We start from the raw sequence: 8967 nt of genomic DNA, 5'->3' as shown, positions 1-8967 counted from the left end.
ATAATTCTGAACAATTCCATCATCGAAACGAACCATTGGCATTGTAACTAGACACATTTATAACATCAACCCGTTAACAAAATATCGCTTTACTTGATGCTATTTTATATTTTCAGACGTCTTTATGATATAGCTTATAACAATAATGATGATAAAAGCAGGAGCAACAGGAGCAGCAGCAGACCTTAGAAATTAAAAAAAAAAAAAAAAAAAAATCAGTACTTCGCTCTGTTTACCTTCCAGCTCCTAGGATGGAACTTAGGTAACTCACTTAATAAACAAACTTTTCACAAACGAGTAAGTCAACTAAATGACCCCTATAGATCATAGGTACTTTCTCCGTAAAATGAATGTTAGAGACTAATTAACTTCGTTATAACGTTGATTTACTAGTAGAAACGTGGAAACGGAGTAGTGTGCTATTTAAACATTAGCTTTTGAAAATTAGCGTACCTAAATTTCCTACCACCACGGGACGCAGAGAAACGTTGAAATATATAATTCTATTAACAAAGAGCGACTCACGAGGTAAAACTACAGAGCAGTCTCTGTCCTGTTGAATCATTAACTGCCGAATTTTGCATGAAACAGAGCAGAAAATTCTACATTATCCCTTCATACACCAACACAGAAAATTCAAGGGTAGTGCTTGGGCCTTCAACAAAAGCTGCACCATTCACCTCAACCCTGCAGGCGATCTCACGTTTCCTGTTTAGTATGGCCTTTCTTTTCCACACTTCTTTCAGGGCATCTATCCCACACTTTCTAGTATTTCCTCTTCCCCCTACCTCCTCACACTTAAATTAGGCTATACACCCTTTTCGAGTCGTTTCACACGAACGGATTGAATCCGCATGGTTTTGTCCGCACGGACTAGAAATCAATGAAGATCAATACGGCCCTTCACATGCTTCCCACTCGGAAGAATTTCCAAGCAGTAGTGATAATCCAGGCGGTTCCAGTGTAGTAGCCTAAAGGAACTACGAGGACGCTCACAGAAAATCCTCTCGAGTAAAGACATGCCTCCAAACGAGCGGAAATATTTCTATACGGAAAATATCCGATAGTGTGAAGCGAAACTTCACCAACTTATCTCCTACCATCCCTTCCACTTGACCACATCTAAAGAAATTCTTGATGCATATTTTCACGTACCTCAAGCTATTAAAAAAAATATATATATATGCATAACTAAATCATTCGTCCTTTCCAATATGTTTATAACACATACTATGCAACCAGTTCACTTCAACAGATTTACTTTTTTTTTATTCATTTCTTGACTCCAATAAATATAATGATTCATTTCAAACATTTTCCTCACATCATGATATCTTCCTTGTTTAACATTCAAAGACTTCTCTCAATCTGATTATCCTTGATGTCATTTGCTTCCAAATACCCTTGCACATTATTGTTCGTATTCTTCAGCCTTTTATTTTTATTATTTTCACTCTATAAGTTTGGATTTTATCTATCCTTATTACCTTACACTTCATAATATTCACTCTGTACCTTCTCCTCTTGCATATACTTTCATATTTTTCACTATTTTCTGTAGTTTTTCTTTTTCATTTCAATTCACTACTGCGCCAGGTGCAAACTTCTACTCCGTGGTATTCATTGGCCGTTTTCTTATCTTTAAGCTTTGACACTGTTTAATTTCCTTCTTCTGCCTCCCAACTTCTCTCCATTGATCAAGGTAATCGATTGTTATGAATCAACACTTTCCGTAGGTGGATAGGTGGGAGGAGGTAAAGAGGAGTATACGAAATTTCATGACGAGTTCGAACAGGCTTCAGGGAATCTTTGTGGGTACAAACGGGTAAGAGGACAAGGGGGTTAAATGAAACATTTAATGAAGTGGAAAAAATTATCGTTTGAGGTCCTCTTTTACAACAGGAGAGATTGTGCACAGGTGTACATGAGAATAATAGTTAATAAAAGGAGAATAAAAACAAGAAAGAAAAATTGAAATATATTCAAATGGGGAGAAGGTGACTTGCAGCTTCATGGTGAATAAATTGTTCCAGAAGAATGAAAAAAAAAAAACGATACAAATAGAAAATTGAAGTGTGAAGTAAAAACAGTTGTGAGTCCATGGAGTGAGTAAAGTACTACTTTTTCTTAATTGGAAACGACAGAGCTAAAGGACACAAAAGTAAAAATGGTCTGTGAAGGAATAAAACGCTCGTGGAAGTGACTGCCGAGGGCGTAAGGATGAGAATTACAAGGATGATGACTTAATGGACTCTAACAACGGATGGGATTACAATTGAGATGCAGCGGTGCGTTGGCGATAGTGTGATAGAGCTAGGGATGTGACTATGAGTTAGATATTCCAAAGAAATTGGTTAAATCACTAATCATGCTATTATATAAAGAAAAAGTTGATTGATGTAACTGTAAGAACATTAGTTGAGTAACATTACTTATAATCTAAGATACTTTCTTAGATTGCTAGTATGGGGCCAGGTAGAAAATAGAATTGTCAGATGTATGTGTTGGGTATATTCTGGAATAATTAAGACTTAGTATGAAGGATGATATAATAGCTGCCATTATAACTCTACGATGTAATACATAAGCAGTTTGAACTTGAATGCTTGATTTGAAGTAAGTCGCTAATGAATGTTGAGAAGAAAAATCATATTATCAATTACTTTGCAACGTTAGGGATTGGTTTCAAGTTCCATTGATGGTTACACTTTTCTGTACTTTGTTTTACTCACTAAGATCATCGAGAGAGGATATATTGGTTTGAACGATTGGTATGCAAAGGATCATAAAACTGGGAAATATTTTGAGTATAGAAATCATGCATAGTATTACATGTAAGTAATAAATAGTTTCTTAGCAAAATATGTTTTACGAAAATTCTGTAATTCAAAAAAAAAAAAAATATAAAAATTTAATTCACTGACATAATCATTATTATTAGTAGTAGTAGTAGTAAAGGGCCGTGATAGTAGTTCTATCGTAATTGGATATTACTGGTAGTAGTTATTACTAATCTTACCTACAGTATTGATATCTTTGCTGATATTATTAACACTATCATCATCACCATCATCATCATCATTTTTATTACATTATCTATAATATTCATAACTGAATATATACACATATACATGTAGTTTCTTTGCTAATTCTCACCTAATAACAACGAATTTTTCATAATGAGGGGATTTTCATGATTTTGGTCGAGTTTGCTTAAAATACGATAAAAGACCGAAATCTCGATACATTATTTTTTTTTACCGTACTGTACAGTAGGGAAAAATAATTGAGGTTAAGGTGCAAAATTACGGTACGGCATTTAAGTCAGGTACGAAGTACGGAAAACCAGTTCGTAGTACCTTGTGTCGCAGAAGTAATCCTTCTTGGGAAGATTTACTTAAGAATGGGAGTCGAGAAAGGAGGTTTACTTCTTAAGTACACCAGTTAACTTATTTATTTATTTCCATTCACGATTTTGTTTACTCCTTCCTATACATGTATTATTTATATCAGTGTTTTCATTAATGGTTAAAATAAATACTGCAGTATAAGACACTGGTATTATACGTACCATCTTTAATATGCTTCCTATCTTTTGAAGGAAAACAAAAAGGTTTTTATTCATTTTTCATCAATACATAACTTATTGACTTTCTTCAAAGCCTATGCACGCAAAAATTAAACATTAAAATATCATTTACCTTACAAAGTAGAAAGACCGTTTATTAGTAAACCATGCTTATAATAACGCTATAATATAAAAAAACACACACATTTCTTGGACCAAAAGCATTGGCATTATGAAGAATGGTCATTGTCAAAGGAGTCGAGATCAATGATATATGACCCCATAAATCTACTCCATGGCAATAAATTTCTTTACATCCTCGTGTTGCAAAGTCCCAACATGGTTAACAGCTTTAAAGTCTGTCCATCAAGATATGCAATAAGATTGTAAACGGAATGAAAATAGGTAGGACGGAAAGTGTGGATTTAGGACAATGACGACGTGTGAATCATTTGTTTGACGTGAAAGTTATCCGAGAAGTTTGAAAGTAAAGAAGTAGAGGAAAAATTATAGAAAGATAAGTTGCCGAGAGCGATTAGCAGTGTTTAATGACGAAAGCAAATAATGTGTTTGTATGAAAAATCTGGATAGTGATTGGTTTAATGCCAAACCGGGTCTGAGAAAAGGTCGTGACATACTAACTTGTGTGTTTACGGAAACAAGCCGTCAATGCTTTACGGAATTAGTGATTTTTTTCATATGATAATGTTGCCTGAGAGTTGTACAATAATGCACACACGATCTTTATTTCTTAATCATTATAAATGATTAACAAATAACAGAGTATCCGACTCTCCCTCTCTCTGTCTGTCTGTCTCTCTCTCTCTCTCTCTCTCTCTCTCTCTCTCTCTCTCTCTCTCTCATACTAAATGTTTTTATTAACTTTCGTACTACCTCCTTTCAAAAGCATTCAACTTTCAGGAATTCTCACCTCCTCATATCTTAGTATTACTACTTACCATATTTTTCTCATTTTCCTCTTTTGTTTTTTCGCCGTTTTGTTCTCTCACATTCTTGCCTTACGATCTCCTACCTCTTCCATCAAATTAAAATCATACATATGTATTAATGTACTTATGTAAATATTTATGTCATTACAGTCATGAATAAAACCCTCTTTTTCACTTTCCCCTTCAATAAATTGGCCAATTATCTTTGCATTCCAGTATTCCAACATTTATTTTTTATGCGTTAATTTTTATATGGTATATTGTCCATTCTGGGACTTTTTCCATTAAATTTGAAATTGGCTTTGACAATTTAAATTTCATGACATTCATTGATCAGATTCATTACAGCTAATGAGTTTGATGTGAATTACATTATTTATATTACAATCTCCCCCAAACACACATCTCAATATTGAGAATAAAACTTTATTGCGTTATATACCGAGATAATAATGATGATCACCGAAGGGAAATTACATATTCTTATGAACTTTATATCAATAAAGTTATTTGCAAAGTGAGTGCTATTTCGGAAATGAGAAGAAGAAGAAGAAGAAGAAGAAGAAGAAGAAGAAGAAGAAGAAGATGGAAAAGGTAAAGAAGAAGAAAAGGCAACGTTTGTAGTAAAAACAGTGTTGCATAAGAAATATTGTTATATCAATTCCCTTTCATAAACTGAAATCTCCGCTATCAGAGTCATCTAATTAGGAAATAATGCATTGCCTTTTATCCAATATTAGTTCATCGTATTAAAACCATAGACCTGTTAAATACAACAAACTAGTGTCACACCAATCATGGTCTTCGACTTCAATATTAAAAATCATACTAAGTATACAAATATTAAAATCGTATTATACCTATATAAAAGTTATTGCATACGAAGAGAGAGAGAGAGAGAGAGAGAGAGAGAGAGAGAGAGAGAGAGAAATTTACTTAGTGGGCATACCTAACATTTAATCTACAGCAACGAAAGATACTATTAAGAAATACGATAAAACTTATTTAAAAATATCCAATAAAAAATAACATTCCTAACCCACCAACAAAATATTCTATGCTTGTTTGTGAATATAAAGAATCTTTTGGTTTGATAAGTAGAATTCCAAAATAATAAGAGACAACGTTCGATGCAAAGATTACCGGTCATTATCATTTGAGTACAATGAATGTAAGATAAGATCGATATAATTGAATACCCACCCAAGTTGTGAATCCAATTAATAATTTCACCTCATCTAGAACAAAGGAGTAAGTTTGACATTTTAGAACGATATAAAGAAATGGGGAAAATACTCAGCTTTTCAAACTTTTGTCTTTTTAATAAATATGAAGGATTAAACACGTTTATGAAACGGATATAAAGTAAAATTGTAAAATTTTAAGTCTGACAGGATTATTTCTCGTAATACATTCATTTACTCGATGAATTTTCACTGTAAGATATCTTTTGAGAATTTATGAAACTCCATATATACAATTCACTGGCAGAACTTTAGGACAAGAGAAACTTAATTAAATAAATGGGCCCAGTGGAATCTCTTGCTCCTAATGTATGGTCTGTCTAGGGTATTACGGATATATATATATATATATATATATATATACTGTATCTATATAGATAGATATGTATATATTTTTATATATATACATATACATAAATATCTATCTATATATATATATATATATATATACATATATATGTATGTATGTATATATAGATGTATATATAGATATATATATATATGTATATATATATATATATATATATACATGTATATATATATATACATATATACATATATATATATGTGTGTGTATATATATATATATATATATATGTATATATATATATATATATATATATGTATATATATATATATATATATATATAAATATATATATATATATATACATACTCAGGAGTTTCATGAAAAAAGCAATGAAAACCCTGCAATAAAGTCCAGCACTTTCCATAACCTTATTTCCTTATCTATTTATTCTCTTTAGCAACCTGTCATCTTCCATCATAACCCAATGACAAAACCATCTCAAAACACTGAGCCATCCTTTCGCCTTCACTACACCTTTTACCAATCCTATGGTACTTATTTAACCCTTTCACATCTCATGCCAGTCATACACTAGGTAAATAGTTCATCCCTCAGAATTCGTCGTTTTTCTTCCATTTGCGTTCCATAAATGCAATAAATCCAAAGGCCTTGTAAAGATACGGGGAATTTAAGCTTTTTTTTTATTTCATTTTAAACATTACTTATTTTCACTACACTCAAAGTCTAATACTCGAAAGCGAAAAAAAAATGGCAATGATAATAAGAGATCGAATTAGGAAGCTTAATTCTTTGGAAAACACTGAAAGTTATATGAACCGAGTTATATCAATATGAGTTTGGATCATAAACGATATGAACCCTGGCGGTCGAGTGAGTATTTTCTGTGGACTATTTAATATCTATGGGATTGCGAGGGGTAATGGATGAAATAATCTCGCGCTGTAAAAATAAATTTGAAGTTCACTTAGTGGAAATAAGATGTATAGGTAAAAAAAAAAAAAAAAAAAAAAAAAAAAAAAAAAGTAGGGATGCTGTTTAGTGAATAGTGGACTGCTAAATTAATTTCCAAGAAAGAAAACAACTTGCTAGAAAGTGATAGAAATTTGACATTAGAACAGCTCTTCTTGGGAGAAGTACACTCCAAAATCAAAAACTATTCTCTACTCTTGGGCAGTGCCATAGCCTCTTACCAAGGTCATCCACTGTCTTGGATTAGGGTTTTCTTGCTTGAGGGTACACTTGGGCCAACTTTTCTTTTTAATTTATCTTCCTCTTGTTTTGTTAAAGTTTTTTATAGTTTATATAGGAAATATTTATTTTAATGTTGTTATTGTTCTTGAAATATTCTATTTTTCCTTGTATCCTTTCCTCACTATGCTATTTTCCCTGTTGTGCCCCTGGGTTTATAGCATCCTGCTTTTCCAACTAGGGTTGTAGCTTAGCAAGTAATAATAATAATAATAATAATAATAATAATAATAATAATAATAATAATAATAATGAATAATAATAATAATAGACAAGTCTGTAAATTACGAAATATAATGGCTGTTGAAAATTTGGATGAATTCCATGCAAACCCAATTTTATTTGAGGCTCGTTTTTTTTTTTTAAATATAAACAAATTTACAATACGAGACTACTAAAAACTTTTATCTGTGAACATTACACCAATAAAAATATAATAAATGCCCCTAGTCTTGGGAAAAATATTTCTTTCTCATATAAATTACTATTCCAACCCTTTATTGGGCTTAAATTGGATTTCCAAGAATAAGACATGACTGTGTTTGTGCAGCGAAATCATTCCAACGACCAAACAGCCATAATTAACGAATGACCTCAACATTTTCTCGGAGAATTTACTGAAGCTTCGTTCCAATCTCGAGCATCCTCTGATTATTGTATTATCCTCTTCCCTTTAAAGACCTCATTATAATAGTGCCCTTCGGCCTAAACGACGGCTAACGTTGTGCCTTTCCAGAATGTCTTCATTGCCATTTCGGCTCCTTTATTCGCTTATCTTGATTCCACTTTATAACCAAGATCTTCTAGACGAACATCTAGATCGTTATGACTCTCTCTCTCTCTCTCTCTCTCCTCTCTCTCTCTCTCTCTCTCTCTCTCTCACCACATTATCTTTTTTTTAATTTCTATATGGTTCACAAGCCTTTTAGTACTTAATACTCTCTGAATCTCGAAACAGATGTTAGAATTACTTTCTTCCCTCTTAATCCATCTTCCATTTCTACCAACCACCTACCCTCCATTCTCTCTCCCGTCTTCTTTCCCTACCTACCATCTGTAAAGGTCGGGCCTTTGGCCCCCTTCAGATGTTAGGCCTGAATTGAATCCAAGCCAGTCAATTTCACACTACTTTGGCCTTCCTCATTTAGTTTACAGAGAGCAAATAAGGATGAGATTGGAGCGTGTACCGTAAACTCGAAGATTTTGTTGCTTATTTTGCTAGTTTTTGTCCTTGTGTATGGCATTGTTCAGCTGTTATATGTACCGTTTCTTTTCTTTTCCTATAAACTGAACGTTAAAGTGTATCTTGCCTTTTCCTAAACGTAATTTTGAGAATGCTATACATTTTTGTGTTTGATTGTATACTAAGTAATGCCCAAGAGCAACGCTTGATTCGTTATTCATACGTAAAGTGTACATTTGAGTAAGTATGCTCATTAGTGACGCACTTCCTCGCTTATTAGTAACTGGTATAAAGTTTTCGTGCTCAATGATCATTAGTGATGTGAATATTTGCCGCTGTTCATTAACAAATCGCTTAGGTAAGTGTGTTCACTGTCAATAAAGTTGTATTGGACTTTTTGCATATGAGCACTAGGTTTTATGAGGCTGTTTATTATCAAAAAGC

This window comes from Palaemon carinicauda, chromosome 5 (genome assembly GCF_036898095.1).
Source record: "Palaemon carinicauda isolate YSFRI2023 chromosome 5, ASM3689809v2, whole genome shotgun sequence".
NCBI classification, from domain to species: Eukaryota; Metazoa; Arthropoda; class Malacostraca; order Decapoda; family Palaemonidae; genus Palaemon; species Palaemon carinicauda.
The sequence above is the reverse complement of the archived record's forward strand: the minus strand, read 5'-3'. Positions refer to the sequence as shown.